General features: G+C 44.9%; 1 protein-coding gene across 1 annotated transcript in view; it reads right to left on the bottom strand.

Annotated features, from left to right (window-relative positions):
* The window catches only part of LOC144761287 (cysteine-rich venom protein pseudechetoxin-like), a 480,203-nt gene that overhangs the window by 361,688 nt on the left and 100,202 nt on the right, over window positions 1-18,313 (bottom strand). The window lies entirely within an intron of this gene.

Here is an 18,313-nt window from a genome sequence, read left to right as displayed (position 1 = left end):
TGTGGTAACAATACATGAAAGTAAAGGGTCAAAACTCGAAAGAGGGGTAGCTGCACATATGGCATTCTTAACGTCCACAAACTCATTCTCACATTCTTTAGACCAGCAAAATTTGTTCTTATTCTTGATTAATTGTCTGATATGAAACACACGACAAGAGAAATTAGGTACATACCTTGAATAAAATTCAGTAAGCCCCAAAAAAGATCTGAGATCATCCTTTGATTTAGGATGAGGAGCTGAACGTATGGCCTCCACTAGATCACTTTTGGGTTTAATACCATCCTCACATAGCTCGTGCCCCAAATAGGTTACTGATTTCACACCAAACTTACATTTAGAATGTTTAACTGTTAATCCATGATCAGAAAGCGCTGTAAGAACATTGTCAAGTGCTGCCCAATGTTCATCTGCATTATGCCCATAAACAAGGATGTCATCCTGAAAGAACACCGCATTATTGCAATTTCTCAAAATGTCTTGCATGACACGCTGAAAAATTGCTGCTGCGGATGCCAACCCGAACGGCATTCTATTATATCTGAAACAACCAAAGGGTGTAATGAATGCCGTGTATCTTTACTGTGCTCATGCAACTCAATTTGGTGATATGCTGCAGATAAATCAATGGTGGAGAAAAACTTTGCTCCACCAACGCTGTCCAACATTTCAGAGATGCGTGGTAATGGAAATTGATCATAATCTAATTTTGCTATTGGCATGTTTGGCTACTACAATGGGCGAAACCTATTCCGAAGATTCAATTCTCTCTATTATGCCTTCCTTTACAATAGAATCAAGTTCTTCCTTTACTTCGTCACTCACAGCAAAATGAATATTGCTTGCCTTGTAAACCTTAGGACAAGAGTCTTTTTTTAAACGTATCTCATGCTTGAAACTATTCAGTCTCCCTATTTCAGACCCTAGGAAACTTTTGTAATAGTATATTACTCAATCCATTAGATTCATCAATAACCATGACAGGATCAGGACTATTAGGATTTAGGATGGTATTTAGTTTTCCCTGCTCAAACCATCCAAGAACAGAAGGTCCTTTCTTCGAGACATAGAGTTTTGCAGTGCATTCTCTGTTCTTGAATATAAAGAAAAGAGTTCTTTTTTTTTTGTTTGAGAAATTTTTATTGAAATTTTGCAAATACATATCAAAGCCATAAAATATCATATATAGCATAGGGAAAATAAACAAACAGACAAATAGCAAATGAGCAAAATAGTGATATTAAAATTAAAAAAGAAGGAGAGACAAAGAAAGAGCAGAAGAGGAAAAGGAGGAAGAAAGAAAAAAGAGAGATAGTAAAACAAAAAGTCAGGGGGAAAGAACAAGAAATCGTGTTGGATGGTAGTGGAAAGGAAAAGAGAGAAAGTTAACGAGCAGGAGGGTGTGTAGAGAGATAAGTTGTAAAAGGAAGCCAAAGAAGACCTGATTTAATTTTATGAGCAACAGAAGAAGAGAAAACAGAAGCAATTCGATGTTCATCACAAACAAAGGGGAAACATCCTTTACAACGCAACTTTTGCCACGCAGTGCCTTTACGATGCAACTTTTACAACGCAAACCATTACAACGAATTGCGCTGGGGGGCGCTCTAGGATAGGGAATAAGTTTAATTTACTATCCAACACCTTCCCTAGTGTCCACGGGGACTGGAGTTGGAATAGTAAATTAAACTATTCACTATCCAGCACCCCAAAGCGCTATGCGTTGTAAAGGTTTTCGTTGTAAAAACCGCGTTGTGAAGGCATGCGATGTAAAAGTATGCGTTGTAATGTCATACATCCCAAATAAAGTTCCACCAAGTGAGAAAGGAAATCTTTGAGTTATCTTTCCAAGATGATAAAATAACTTTAAAAGCTAATGCAATAAAAAGATCCAATAATCTAGGAGAAGAAAATGCAACATCTATATCAGGAGATAGGGAGACAATCCCTATCTCTAAAGTTAGAACAGTATTAAAGTTAAATACTAACATGCAAACATTCCAAACAGAATTCCAAAAGGATAAAACATAAAGTAAATGTGTTAACGTGCCCGTTTCAGTGGAACATGACCAACATAATGGGGATGCTGTGGATGAAAATTTACAAATGGTAACAGGAGTAATAAGTGCTCTTTGATAAATAAAATACAAAGATTGTGTTATACGAGCAGCAGCAGAAACTTTTAATAATTTAGAACACAATTTGTCCCAGGTGATAACAGATAAAGAAACAGATAAATCTGTTTCCCATGCATTCTCAATTGGAGATTTAGGGCGTTCAGCAACAGTAGACATTAATAACATATACAGTAGAGGCTTTATATCTGTGAGTTGATAATAAAGAATATAAAGGTGTGCAAGGGGATGTAGACGGTGTTTGAGAAGGGAGGGAAAGAGTAGCTAGATGTGATTGCATGGCATTAACAATAATATCATACTCCTTAAGAAAGGAATCAGGTAATTGATAATGAACCTGTAAGGTAGAAAAGGGGATAATAGAAAAATCATGCAGTAATTGATGAACAAAAATAATACCCTTTTCTTTCCAGTATTTATAGTAAAATGATTTACCTTAATATTTGAGAAATTTATTGTACCATACACTGGAAGACAAAAAGCATTGGAGAGGAGTAAAGTCCTTAGAAAAAGTAGTATAGAGCAAAGCTCGGGAGTATTTTAAAATGGGGGTTGTAGACAAAAAGGTACAATTTGACATGAAAACAATGTGTTAAAAAAGATAAGAGTTCTAAAACCAATAATGTCAATGCGTTCTCCTGAATAACCCTCAGGGCTGATATCAGGAAGTTCTAAATCCTTACCCAATTTCTCTACAAACTGAGAATTCCAAACCATCTCGTTCACAATGGAATAAGGAGACCCTGAATCAGCATACATTTTTGTGGTGACTCCACCAATAACCTTGTCACACATAGGTTTCTTTTTAACAACACTGCTATCAATATTGAGAATGGAAAATTTGGTGTCTTTAATATTAAGAACGTAAGAACCACTCTCCCCACCATCTGTATTAGAATCATCACAATCACTATCTTCACTTTGATCAATGCGCTTGACCTTGTTATTCTTACCCTTCTTGTTGCAAGCCTTAAAAAATGGCCAACAACACCGCAGTTCGAACACCTCTGTTTGATTGCTGGACAGAATTTATAGTTAGCCAGGGGAGATTTACTGTTGCACCTAAAACACCTTGGGCCCGATTCACAGAATGAACTTAAGACTCAATCCTAAACTTACTACTATTTTGGTATTCACAGAATGCACTTACTACTTTTGGCATTCACAGAATGAACTTACTACTTTTGGTATTCACAGAAGTTAAGATTTTGTCTTAAGTCTGTCTTAAGTCTGTCTTAAGGTTCTCGTTACTTTTGTAATCCAGTACTGGACTCCTAGGTTCAGCACTGGGGTCTCTACCTAAGACAGGTAAGTAATTACGTTTTAGTAGTTGGTACGATTTTTAAGGAATATTTGTAACATTCAGAAGTAGACAGAACAAATTTCACAGAAAAACAGTCACTGGTTTCCTATGGACGAAATTTAGATTATTAGTAACCATGGTTATGATTATTATAGCGGTTCAGTACTGGGCTACAAGGTACAGTACTGGCTTCTCTCCTGATCCCAGGTGAGTAATTTGAAATTCGTTATTCGGATGATTTTAGATGAATATTTTAAAGATTCAAAACTTCACACTCAGAAGAAATTTCGAGTCAATCCAGTCAATGTTATCCTATGGCAGGAAAGTGAGTCATCGGTTTTCAGGTGAGTACTCGACTGGTGAAGTTAAGGTTCCGTGCATAGACTCAGGGGTCCCCCAGGGTCAGGTAGGTACAGTTGGTACACCCTCAGCGGCACAGGGGCGGCTGGGTGCAGAGGTAGTTAGGCCCAATGTTATCCAATGAGAGGCAGGGGGCCTTCGGTCGGTGGCTGCTGGCTAGCAGGCCATGCGGCTGTGGGAGCTGGACTCCTGGTCACTTGCTCAGGGCAAATGGGGAAGTAGGATAGGACAAAGGTTGCACTCCCAGGGGCACTCGGGCGGCGGGGTGCAGAGTGCTTTTGAGCCTTCGGGCGCTCAATGTTATTCAACGAGGATCTTGAAAAGGGAACAAAGGCTGCAGGCTCTGGGACAGTGGATATTCTGGAGCGACCAATGCTTCGAGGGGTAAGTTGGGATCTTGAAGGATAGGTAGGCATCCAGGAGTTGGGCACAGGGGGCCGTGGGGTGCCGGGTGCAGGGGTGTCTTTTGAGGTGGGGAAATCTTACCCCCTGCTGGTCGCGGTCGGAGGGGTCCCTTGTCCTGAGGCTGCGGGGGTCGTTAAGGAGGGTCCATGGGCACAGGATTCCAGATCAGAATCACCAGGGGGACGTCCTCAGGGTCTTGATTCACACCGACACAGGCCTGGCTTGGCAGGTGCAGAGTGTGCAGGGTTCGCGTTTTCGAGCTGATGCCAGGGCTTGTTACTTGCTTTGAGCATTGCCACTGGTCGTGGGAGACCCAGGTAGTCAGAGTCACAAGGCAGTCTGGTCCTCTGGGGTTTTTGAGGTTGCTGACCACTGGAGATGACGGGGTTTAACAGGAGCAGGTTCGAGGGTCGACAGGCCGGTAGGGCTGGGGCCAAATCAGTTGGTGTCTGCCTCTTTTTAGCAGCTGCACAGCAGGTCTTCATGTTCCTTGATCTTCTTTCTTGTTTCATAATCTGGATCTGTGGAAAAAGGTTCAGGATGCCCCTAAATACTAAATTTAGGGACGTTACAGGTAGGGCAAGGGCAAGGACCAATGGGTTCCTGTCCTCGGGTGGGTACACCCCCTAGCCTGCTCCTTTGCTGTGGGAGGGTGGCAGGAGCCTAGCTGTGATTGGGCAGGTCTCCCCATCTTCAAGATGGCCAGAGCCCGGGGTCGTGCATCACCTCGCCTCTCCCACTTGAGGGGTGGAGTTGGCACAGGCTGGCACCCCCCCCCCTTTCTGACGTAGGTTTTCCCGCCAGTCTTCCAGCCAGAGTGGGGGTCAGAACTGGTGGGGGCCATTTGCTGAGTACAGCTAGTGGTCTGGAGAAGCTCACAAAGGCAGAATGCCTTTGAAGCTTCCCCTGCCCATCCTGGGGGAGGAGGCTTGGCACCTTGTCCCAGGATGTGCATTGTTGCAGGCCCAGGAGAGCGGGGAGCTTTACATACAGGTGTCCAGCAACATGTCTGCTGTGTGGCAGCCTAGGCAGCCTCTCAGACAAGACGTGGATTGTAGGTTAGATTTCAGGGGGCAACTCTAAGATGCCCTCTGTAGTGCATTTTACAATAAATCAAGCACTGGCATCAGTGTGGGTTTAATGTGCTGAGAAGTTTGATATCAAACTTGTCAGTGTTCAGTGTAGCCATTATGGTGCTGTGGAGTTCGTAATGACAACCTCCCAGCACAATATACTCTTAATGGCATCACTGTACTTAGAGTGCCCAGGAATGGCCCTGGGTACTGTAGGGGCACAGTGCTTAGGCACCTGTGCCCACACCACTGGCATAGGGCACCCAGCTAGAGAGGTGGCTGATGTATGCCAGGGCAGTGGGTTTGTGGGCAGGGCACACAGGGATGTGTACCATGTCGACTCTTTGCTTAGTTCTGCACCTAATACAAAAAATAATGGTCCTTGACCTATACTTAAGAAGTAATGAATCAAATCCCTTATAGGTGTGTGTAAACCTGTTTGTGGAGCAGCTTAAATTGGTGCGGCTGCTCTTTGGTACTTAATACATCGTTTGTAATCAACAAAAATAATAGTACAAAAAGTGCAAACACCTGTACTTGAAAAACACCATGTAATTTTATTTTAAACAATGGTGTGACCGTTGGTTAACATGTCATATCATTTGCATTGATGGATAGGTTGCTCCAAAGGCAGAGAGCGTGCAAAATAGAGAAGAGTGCTCAGGTGAGATGTGATAGAGTGAAGGGGCTCAAAGTAGGTGACATAGGATAAAACAAATTCAAAATACTTTATGTACAGAAGGACCGGTTGTAATTCACCGTCCTACAAAACCTGACCAAAAACAGTTCATATGCAGTAATATTTCATAATTTCATAATTATACAATGAAATGTATTATTCATAGATGCACGTAGGAAGTTGGTATAAGGTCCAGGTAATTAGGGAGATAGGGTATTCGTCGACGTTTCGATCCGTCTTATAGCCGTCAGGTAATTGAAGCCTTGGCTGTGCGGATCTTCATCAGGACTGGAGAGGGGCAATCTTATCGGATGCGGGGCCTATCCACCCACTTGTCAGATCATGGTGTGGGGTCAAGGTCGCGTGATCGTCAACCCTGTAGTGGTCAGTGGCAGCGTCACTGTATTACTTCAAATTGTCGGCGTGATTCAAAGAAGGAGGAGGTATCAAATACACTCTCCGATGCTGTGTCATTCCTTGCTCAGCAGGATAGAAAACGATCCGCCGTCCGGGTCATCCAAGCCGCAACAGCTCTGCACCTAGACACTCAGCCTGCACAGGCAGTGTGTGGGTGTCAAGGTACAGGGCCCCTAAGGGTGGCACAATAAGTGCTGCAGAGCTTAGGGGTCTTCTCTGGTCACAATGCCCTGGGTACCTTGGGTACCATTTACTAGGGGCTGACATGTGGCCAGAGATGCCAATTGGGTTTAGGCTTTAGTAAAGTTTTAGGGCAGGAACACAGGCCCTGGGTACCTGATTGGCAGGGACCCAGGGCACACCAAGGAAAAGTGCATCAGGTGTCAGGCAAAAAGTGGGGGGGGGTACTGCAACAGAAACTCACTTTCTCACACAGGGCATATTTCTTCACTACTAGTTGGGTCACTTAGTAGCGTCTTGTTACAGCAACATCATTTATCTGGGCTTTAGACGTAATGTCTAGTGAAATAAAGGAGTGGTCCAAAATAATAATTGTTTCAATCATGGCGTTGGAGCTGAAAGGAGTGAATTTAGACGTATTTACCCATGCACTGTGTTCCCGATTATTATAACGGTGACCCTTTTCATACTTTTTCTTGCTTTTATGAAAATATGTATAATATTTCTATAAGAATATATTTCTTTTTAATGAAGTACCTTGAATTTGAATTTGAGTGAGTTTCTGGTTTGTGAGAATGGAAGAATAAAGAATGATGATGGATTTAAACCCAGATCAGTTGACTGGGGGTGAGTGCTTGCAATGTTCAATGCTCTGTTCATCATCCCCTTTGGTTTTTCTTTGTTCACCCTAAGTTGGCAGGGTATGCCCAGAGGTGGTTCCCTTGCTCACTTTGCCACTGGATTCAAGCTAGCCTGTCTGATGATGGCTGATTAGCCAGAAACCGGCCCCAGGATGCTTGTTTTTGGTCCAGAGAAGACATGGCTTGGCAGTTCGGGCTGGACTGTTCCCATGAGGCACAGCGTCAGACTGATTTGCATATGACCTTGTCTGAACTGGGGTGGCAGAGTGAGCTAACGAATGATGATGGATTAAACCCAGATCAGTTGACTTGGGGTAAGTGCTTCCAATGTTCAACACTCCGTCCATCATCCCATTTGGTTTTGCTTTCTTCACCCTGAGTTGGCAGGGTATGCCCAGACGTGGGTCCCTTGCTCACTTTGCCACTGGATTCTAGCTAGCCTGGGTGATAACGGCTGATTAGCCAGAAACTGTTCCCACGATGCTTGTTTCCAGTCCAAGAAAGACATGGCTTGGCAGTTCTGCTGGACTGTTCCCATGAGGCAAAGGGTCAGACTGATTTGCATATAACCAAGCCCTGCCCAGGTGTGGTGGGACGATCGCAACGCTGCTGCGCTCGCTGCTGAATTTTAAAAATTGTAATTTGTGTGTTGGCAAGAAACCTACCTTCACCTCACTAATGCGCCCCTCTTCCTGTCAGAAGCCCTTCCGGTTGGTTGCCGGTCTAGTGCTGAGAACAGACAACCGCTGCACAGCAGGGCTGATTGGCGGGTGGGTGGAGCCTCAGCCTACTTACTCCACAATGGAGCAAGCGCCAAAGGCAAGCCTGTCTGCGCCCATCTGCGCCCTGCCGGACCCAGGGGCCAGAACCTCTGACCAGGGCCTGATATACCCTCTGGCAGAGCTCTACCATCTAAAAAGTGACCTTGTACCCCTAGACAAGAAGGTAACTAGCCTTCTGGAATCAGAAGGGCTGCTAAGACCTCTAACTCATAGGGCCCCTGGCAACCCTCAAAGACCCCCTGTGCCCCTTAACCCCCCGGCCCTCACCTTCGCCACCCTAAACATTACAAAAACACTACCTCGAGGTCTTTTCACTACTACAAGATGAAACCATAGACATCTTAGGCATCACTGAGACCTGGCTTGAGGAATCCTCAACCCCGGATTTAGTAGCAGCCATGCCCCCTAACTATGCGGCCCTCTATCACAACAGGCCTGGTAACACCCGAGGGGGAGGGGTGGCTCTCCTCTACAAAAACTCCCTAAAGGCTGAGACACTCCTCGCAGAGAGCATCGAAGGGGCGGAGGTACTAGGGGCGAAATTCCTCTCCTTTTCAGCCTGTGTCATCATCCAGATCATATACCGCCCTTGAGAACGCCGCCCAAGTTCATTGAATGGCTGACGGAACTGGCACATGATATGCATTTATGATACCAATGCCTACTAATATTGGGAGATTTTAACTTCCACTGGGAGCTATCCCCCAAAGAGAGCCAAGCCATCCAAATGGACGAAGCTCTGACTGCACTGGAACTACTCCAAACCGTGACAGGCCCCACTCATGAAAAAGGACATACACTCGAACTAGTCTGGTCCTCCCAGTCCCTCATAGACCCCCCAGTCACGAGACCTTGCCCATGGTCTGACCACCACATCATCTGTGGCACCCTTCAACTCTCAGAGCAAGGAGCCCCTCCACCCCCAAGTTGGAAAACCATTATGAGCTGAAACAAAATTAGGGACGAAGACTTGGTTTCAGCCCTACGAAAATCCAGCCCCCATGGTCACCCTCTGGGAGACCCAGATGCTCAACACTGCGCCCTCACGCAAAGGCTGAATACCGCCATTAACACCCTAGCACCCGCACGCAGGGAAAAAATAAGAGACAAAGGGAAGGGAGCACCATGGTTCAGTGAGAACCTCCAAAGCCTGAAACAACTGCTCCGCCAAATTGAAAGAGCCTGGCAGAAAGCCTATGACCCAGTTGCCCTCTCAAAATACCATGTAACACTTGCCACTTACAAAAAAGCAATTCAAACTGGGAAAGCGGAATTCTATGAAGCCAAAATCATGTCCGCACATAACACACAAAAAGAGACGTTCAAAAACTTAAAAGAACTAAGAAGCCCTCCTTTGGTCTGGAAGACAGGGATAATTTTCAAACTTTCTTCTCCGCCAAAGTAGAAGATCTTCTGACCACAATTAAGGACACTCTTTCGCTACCATGCCCTCTGGAACCCTCACCCATTTGTCCCTCCTTCAACCAACCCCTCACTTCTTTCCCCACGCTCTCGACCGAAGACCTGGCATTGCTTGTAGGACACATGAAATGAGGCTCACGGTGGATCCCTTTCCTCCTAGGACCTTTAAGATGGCTCTCCCAGGGATCGAAGCTGAGATCATATCACTCCTTAACTCCTCCCTTGAAACTGGACAAGTTCCCAGAGACTTCAAGGAGGCACGCGTGATCCCACTCCAGAAAAAACCTGGGGCGGATATCAAAAACCTGAAGAATTTCTGGCCAATCTCCCAGCGCCTTTTCCTCTCTAAAGTCTTAGAACAGCATGTGCTTTCCTCACTCTCACATCACCTGGAGGCCAACCACCTCCTACAATTCAATCAGGCAGGATTTCGAGCACACCATAGCACAGAATTAGTCATGCTATCGGTACTAGACGGTCTAAGACTGAGGGCTGACTCCAAGAAACCCTGCGCCCTGATCCTATTAGATCTATCCGCGGCATTTGACACAGTAAATCACGATTTACTCTTGTCGCGGATGGCCGACCTTGGGATTCAGGTCATGGCACTCGCATGGCTCACATCCTTTTTGAAGGACCATTCCCAGAGAGTGCAACTGCCCGACGCGGTGTCCAGGCCGGGCACACTCCCATGTGGAGTCCCTCAGGGGTCTGTACTGTCACCCCTCCTGTTCAATGCATACCTCCAACCTCTGATAGCGGCATTGAATCAGTTGGAGTGCCAGTTATACAACTACGCAGACGATACCCAAATTATCATTCAGATTGATAACTCTCCAGTAGCCCACGCCAGAGTCCAAAACATTCTTAAATTTACCATCAACTGGATGTCGGCTAACTCCCTAAAAATGAACCCCGATAAGACAGAGGTGTTGGCCATCATCACAGATACCAACCCATGGAGCAGTCTCTTCTGACCACAAGAGCTAGGCAAATACCCGGAGCCAGCCGTTGCTGTCAAAAGCCTTGGCATCAAGATTGACAACAAACTGTCCATGATCAAACAGGTGTCAGCAATTGTGGGTGCCTGCTCAAGCCTTCTGAGGCAGCTGCGGAAACTGGCCCCCCTCCTCACCTTCGATACCCTGAAACGAGTGGTAGTAGCACTCATAATATCTAGATTGGACTACAGGAACTCGCTCTACCTAGGACTTCCAGAAAAACAACTGGCCAGACTTCAGATTGTAATGAACGATGCGGCCAGGCTGGTATTCATAGTCCCCCGACGCACGCACTCCACTCCTCTCCTCTGCCAGCTCCACTGGCTCCCGATCAGGCAAAGGACAAAGTTCAAAAGTCTCTGCATTGCACACAAATCCATCTTTGGCCAGGCCCCTAGCTACATTAAAAATAACCTAGCTAACTACATCCCTAGCAGAGCGCTCCGCTCCTCAGATGCCAGGCTCCTGGTTTGCCCCCGCTCCCGACTGGCCTCCCTCGGAGGTAGAGCTTTCTGCACAATCATCCCACAGATCTAGATAAAGCTGCCCGACAACATTCGAAAGGAACACTCCCTGTTGCCTTTCAGAAAAAAACGTGAGACCAGACTCTTCCAGGAGGCTTGGAGCACAACACGGGAGCGTACCCTCCACTCATCACAAACAACTGCAGACCCCCTCTCACAGCGCTTAGAGACCATTGGTGATAACGCGCTATACAAATAGAAATTACAAATTACAAATTACAACTGGGGTGGCAAGGTGAGCTAAAGAATGATGATGGATTAAACCCCGATCAGTTGAATGGGGTTAGTGCTTGCAATGTTCAACACTCCGTCCATCATCCCCTTTGGTTTTGGTGTGAACAAATACAGCAAGTGCAACAAGTTCAACATGGTCGAGGAGAGACAATGAATTAAGGTGAACACATTTGAACATTTTTGAACATTATTCATTTGAACTTTTGCAGATGATGCCATGTGTGTGGTGAGATGGTGGTTGTGTTATTGATCATGTCAGATGGAGGCTTGATGTAATGATTTGCAATTTACCTCTTATCTCTGTGAGGGCCGTATAGCCGAATAAGTGTAGGTGGGAAAGCATGTGTGAGATTATGCATGCATTTATGGATGTATGTGTGTAGGAGTGTGTGTTGATGTGCTAGTTTGTGTATGTGTAAATGTGGGTGGATGAGATGGGAGTGTGGGATAGTAGAGGCAGGAGTGTGAGGCTTGTGTATGTAAGGACATGGGTAAAAAACCTGGGGTAGAAGAGTGCACATTATAGTGACATGGAAACCTGCAGTCATGTTGTTGGATCAGTAAAAGAGTACGCAGGACTGTCTGTGAGACAAGGGTTGAGAACATTAGAGAATGTCAAGCTGCAGAAAATGGCATACACAGGCTTAAGGAGGGTGAGCGTATGGAGTACATAAGACATGCTAGCGTACATAGGCATTGTACAGAAACCAGGATGAAAAGGAAAAATATTGAGCTTTATCTATTGGGATGTTAAGTTGACTGGTATGTCTGCCAGGGTTGTTTGAGCAATCAAATTAGGTTATCATTACTTGTTTCTGTTGATTTTTTATGTAAGTTTGGAGCTTCCAGTCATCGAAGATCAAAGTTACTCGCACTGGGTGTGATTTTAATTCACGTGTGTTGAAAGTCTTGGAGTGCTGGAATCTAGGCAGTCTGAAGTTGAGAGGGCGTGGGGTTTTGGCACCTGGAGTTAGTCTGGTTGGCACTCTGTGTGCTCTTCTGATCGATTTGGAATGGTCTCTCATATTTGATTCCTAGAGTTTGTGGTATCCATTGTTCCAGGAAGAACAAACATGAGGAGGATTGGTTTTCGGTTCCTTCAGGTGGGCCAAAGATTCTGAGGTTTCCTCTTCTGTTCATGTTTTTTAAATCTGGTATGCTTCTGTTGAGGGTGATTTAGTGGTGGCCTGTGATTTCTTTTTGTCTTTGAGGTTCTCATCTTCTAGACTGCTGATTCTGGATTTGGCTTCCCCATCTCTTGTGGAGAGTGATTTAAAGTTATTTGTCAGGCCTGAGATCCCTCTATGCAGTAAGTTGGCATTCACTTTTGCCATTTTTTGCAGTGATAAGAGGTTGTGTAGTATTAAGTCCATTTTATCTTTAGTGGCTAGGGCTGTTTTTGACTCAATTTCAGGTGGGTTTTGTTTAGCCCTTTACAGAGATACCGTCTGTTCTTACTGTCTTAGTGGGCTTTCAAGTCCTGGGATTTGAGGTTTTTTGTTCATCATTGTGGATCTGAGTGTTAGGCCTGTCCTGTTGCTAGAGGTTATGGATAGCCTGCATAGGCTGAATTGGGCAGTGGTATAAGCGGGTTGGACCCTCCAAACTCAGCTCTTGAGCAGAGTGCTCTGGATCTCAATGAGAGAGTGTTAAAGTTACATTGTGCTCAGTTCTCCTACTCTTCTGTGCTGTAGTGTGTCAGTTTGCTGCTGATGTGGGGGGTACACAGCAAAGTGAGAGTAACAGGAGAGTTGCAGTAGGCGAACAGTGTGCGTTGTTATCTATATCATGATACAAGATATATGAGGGGTAGAAGCTCTGCTTAACAACTCCCTGCAGCACTAATAGTAAGATCTTCTCTATTTACCAGATACTTCAATATACTTAAGACCTCATGTCAAGGTCTTACGTTGCCTCGCCACAGGGAGAGCCTACCTGATGCTCCTTCCTTGGCATGTGCTCGCTATGACCGTTTGAATTAAGGATGAAGGTAAATATTGTACTTCACGTCCCACACCTTCTTTGGTGTGAGAGTGCGAGTATGGATCCTGTGTTAGGTCGTTGGTCACAGGACTGTTTCTGGGCACTTGGTTGCAGAGATGCTAGTTGCTGAGTTTCTGTGGTAACATAATAATTTCATAGCACTATGTAGTATAGCTTACAAGTGCCTGGGATGGTGAATCACTGTGGTGCCTTTTTGCCGGTAGAGATCCTTGTAGGCCTCAGGCCCAGTGTCAGGGCTGCCAGTTCTCAAAAAACATAACCCTTCATTGTTGCAAGAGAGAGAGGGTTGCTTTCAAATTTGCCTCGGGCACTGAGCTGCACAGGTACGTGTGTTGCTGCTTTAAGCACTGGCCAATATTGCTGGTTTAAATCGTCATGGGGTCAAAATAGGCCTTATGGTAGGCTCTCAGCCATAGACCTCAGGGTGCGTGTTCCTTGTCGGTGCCACCTTCTGAACAATATGGGGGGAAAGGTTGCGGTGGGTGCTGGCAGCAATTGACTGCCCCAGGCCCCCCACCTTGGGTACTTAGCTGCACGTGTGTGCACAAGTAAGAGGGAGCACAAGTCATAGACAGAGACTCACCGCAGGCCCAGTGTGTGAGATGTAAGTGTCAATTAACTGCCTCGAGGCTTGGGCACTGAGCTTTGCAGGTATGCTCAAGTGTGCAGGACCATGATTTAGAGACTTACAGCGGGACCGGTGTCCGAGCTACAAGTGTCAGAGTTGTAAGCTCACTGTAGGGATACATTAAGAATGCTGGGTTGAAAATCTGTGTTTTCAATTCTCCTTGTGGTGTTCCAGGCAGTTCTTGTGTGCTCCACGGGCGCTACTAGTCATGATCGGGCAGGGTGATAGATAGCAAGCTCACACGTCCTACAGAAATTGCCAAGAAGGCAGACTGCTGTCTCAGCACATAGGCCCACAAGATCATATTGGAGGAATCATCCAAGAGTAGACATGGTCACCGCCAGAAAAAAAGAGGGGGGGTCGAATCGAAACATCTAAATTATCAAAAGATCCCCAGAATGGTTTAATGGGGAAGGATTCCCAGCTTAATATTGAACAGAAGAAGAAGAAAGAAGGAAGAGTTCAATGGGAAGTCAATTCACATGCTTTATGCGTTACTGGTATGGACACTCAAAGAAGACCCCAACTGCCTGAAATGGCACCAGTCCTCACTGTGGGAGTGGACTGCTGGTGTAGTGCTCTGGGAGGAGGTTGTCTCAGTTAGTATGGGTGTAGTGCAAAAGTCACCTTAGTGTCCCTGGGAGAGAGAGAGATGGTAACCACGACTCATGTGCCTAATAATACTCAGAAGTATATACAGTGGGTCACCATCAATGGGCAGAGGGTGGAGGCTCTGGAAGACACATGAGCCTGTAAGACACTGTCAGGGGTCATTGGTTACTTTTCACAACTGCAAGCATCAATACCCAGTTTCTATGGTTCCCTTTGAATGTGGGGGGTTCAGGTTCCGTGAAGGTAGGTGTGAGTCCAGTCTGTTGGTAATAATGTGGAGCACACCACTGGAAAAGAGGTGGCGCTCTGGTAACAATTGGAGATGCTAGAGTCGCCTGAGTAGGTGTCTCTGACCAAATGGTCCATGGCCTCCCAAGAGGAAATCCCAAGCTCCTGGAGCCTACAACAATAGTCCATGTAACTGTCAAGAAGAAGCAGGCAAGGGTCACAGGAAACCTATTCCAGAGAGTCTCATGATCCGGGAGGAAGCAGAACCTAAGGAGGATGCTCTGGAACCTGCAGCAGAAGACATTTTCGTTCCTCCCTTGATGACCTAACTGATCTGGCCAGTTCACAAGCTGAAGGAGGCCCCTCCTCATCAGAATTCTTCCAAGCACAGATGTAGTACCCCGCTCTCTGGGGGTTTCTGCGCAGGCTGAAGCCCAGGCAAATGTAGACATCTCTGCTGATTACCTCATCTACTGAAAGAATGATCTCTCTATAGAGGTGGTGTCTGACTGAAGCATCAACTTTATGTCTGCGTACATAAAGTCTGTGTGGGATGAGTGTGGCGTTACCTCCAAGTTCTCCATATCCTATGATCTGTAAACCAATGGGCTTTTGAGAGGTTTAGGAAGACTGTGAAAGTCACAATAATGGGCCTATCAGAGCCCTAACCATCAACTAAAAGTAGGAACATTGAAAACCAGACAAACATGAAGAAAGGGGTGTATCATGAGGATTATTGCAGGATTTACTAAAAAAAACAACTGATGAACTACAAAATCAACATTTTCAAGGCAAAATCCGTAAAGGCAGTATAATAAGGCATTTAATCTGTCAAAAAATCTCTTATCATTCTTAAAGTTGTTACTTGATTCCTAATGTGTAGCTCTTCCCACATCTATCTCTTACGACGTCATGATGTAAATGAAGATTTTTTCAATCCAAAGTTCAAACCATAAACATCGATATAGAAGTTACCAAGGCCCTGATACTTAGGCGATAGAGTGACTTGTGTTGTAGGGCATCAATTGAAAATAGAAAAGCTTCAGCTTGCTGACTGGGTAGATAGTTAAGACAGCCTTAGGATTGAATGATTCTAGAGCGCTATTACACACTTTGTCAAGCTTTGTGCAAACATTCTGTAATGACTGTATGGCCCTAGTAGTGGTTCTGCAAGCCTGGAATATGAAAACCATAACCACTTTATTAATTAAATGGTCTTTCACCCTCCAAAAGTTTGATAATTGTTAGCCAAACATATTGTTCTCTACACTGGGCCAACTCTTAGACACACTGGCGACCAAGCAGCTCTGGGGATCTTGGAGGATCTGGATGTCCTGAGATGGATAGGAAAAATAGGAATCCTTGCATATGGGCAGCATAGATAAGTAGAACTATTTCATATGACCAAAAACGACTAAAGCTACATATGTAGGGGTGATTTTGGGAAGCAAGTTTGTTTAGAATAACACAGTCTGTACAGTCAACCTACAATGTTTGTGAATTCTAAATAGGACACTTTTTATCCTTCTTGGTATATCTCACATGCAGGTTGAAGCAGGCTGAAGAAAGTTAAATTACAAGGAGAGCAAAATGTGGCCGATCTTTATAATGATGAAAAACAACCCTGATTTAGAAGTTCAGAAGATGCACAGAAGTCTTCATTGGATTCCTATTTGTATGAAATGGGGTTGTTAGATGACTGAGTTATGAGCCCTGGAAAAGCAACAGCTACAATCCCTTGCAGGGTGAACAATGTGTCAACTCTGATCCACGCAACAATGGCAATGTGCCAGATTCAATCTGCGAATGGTGGCAATGAGTCGGGGCTGACCCTCACAGTGATGGAGATACACTAATTCCGATCTCCAAGGCAATGTTGATGCATTTGTTCGGCTGCAGTAACATCTTTGGTCCCTTTTCAATAGTCCAGGACTTGGGTGGCTTGGCAGGATTGTCTCATAGATGGAAAGTCCAGGTGGAGAAGCAGGTAGTTGGAAGTCCCTGAGACTTCAGATCAGGAGGCCAGCTAACTAGCCCTGGAGTCACTCTGGGTTCTGGGAGTCAGGTGATACAGGCCCAACACTTATCACCCAGACCAGGATGACAGAAAGCAGCAGGTCAGCACAGCAAGAATGCAGTTCTTCCAAAGCAGCAGTCCAACAAAGTGCTACTCCTTCAGAAGCACAACTGTCCTTCCTCCTGGCAGAGTCTCCACAGGTCCACAAGTGGTGTCTTTGTAGTGGAGTAGACTTCAAAGAAGGGTTTTTTATTGGTTTTGTTTCCATGATGAAGTCCAGTGGTATACGAGCGGGATGCTGTCTCAGCTAGTGAATAACTGGTAGGGCCGATCTTGACTCTCAATACTTGACCCTCAGCTCCTCCGTCTCAACCAACTGTAAACACCAGACAAAAACCAATCCAGAAAGGAGTGGATATTTCCACCGTGATGTCTCGCCCTGGATTAGGTCTAAGTGGCTTAATCATTGGACCTGGTGTAAAAAAAAAAAAAAAACCCCGGACACTCAGTGCGCCCAATTTAATAGTTGCCAAAACGCCTTTTTGCTTGAATTACCAGACCTACCCAGGTCTAATCTGGAGACCATTAATGTAGAAGTGTACCAATCTTCGATTGTTGGGGGCAAAGAGTGTTTCCATTTTCTACATATCTCCCTTCTGGCAAGCAAGATAGAATAAAAACTAGCTTCTTCTCTGAGCTTTGGAGACCATCCAGAATACCACAGATAACCAGAAGGGTCTTTGAAGTGCATAGAGATCCTGCCCTCCTGCCCTGGCTCCAGTGTAACTACAGGGGAATGTGCAGCTCTTTTTGTGTTGACAGGACATAGTTTAGTCAGGTGTAAGTGTGAGGCTGTGTCCAGCTCCTTCCTCCCATCCTGCGAGGATGACTCATCAAGGCTCATCAACTAACACCTAAGCTCACATAGGGGACGATTCACAGAACTAATCTGAGACAAAATCCTAAACTCACAGAAGCATTTAGTAGTAGTAAAGTTAGTATGTGGTCTTAAGTTAGTATTTTGTCTTAAATTAGGATTTTATCTTAAATTTTGTTAAAACAAATTCCTAATTTAAAACAAAATCCTAATTTAAGACAAAATACCAATTGAAGACAAAATCGTAGCTTAAGACAAAATACTAACTTAAGACAAAATACTAACTTAAGACAAAATACTAACTTTACTACTACTAAATGCCGTGTGCAAATACCAAAAGTAGTAAGTTTAGGATTTTGTCTCAGATTAGTTCTGTGAATCGGCCCCATAGTGTGTGGAATACACAAATCCCAGCAGTAATCAAAACCCATACATGCAATCTGAGACAGGCTGCAGGAACACCAGGCTAACAGCAGGAAAATGCCAAATGTCTAAAAGTTTTTTTTTTAAAGGTTGTGATAAATTAGACTATGCCATTAAAGAGGATTCATCAATACAATTCAATAGGTACCAAACATGGTGGATATATCTCCCCTCAATTAGGAATTACAGTTTATTAAAAGTTATAAGGAATCCCCATTGTTATCCTATGAAAGTGGTAGGCCTCACAGTAATGAAAAACAAATGTGGGAGTTTTTCACTACCAGGACATGTAAAACTTAAACGTAGATGCCCTATCTTTTACTTACATAGCACCCTGCCTTATGGGATACAGAGGGCCTACCTTAGGG

Source organism: Lissotriton helveticus, chromosome 6 (assembly GCF_964261635.1).
Source record: "Lissotriton helveticus chromosome 6, aLisHel1.1, whole genome shotgun sequence".
NCBI classification, from domain to species: Eukaryota; Metazoa; Chordata; class Amphibia; order Caudata; family Salamandridae; genus Lissotriton; species Lissotriton helveticus.
The sequence above is the reverse complement of the archived record's forward strand: the minus strand, read 5'-3'. Positions and strand labels throughout refer to the sequence as shown.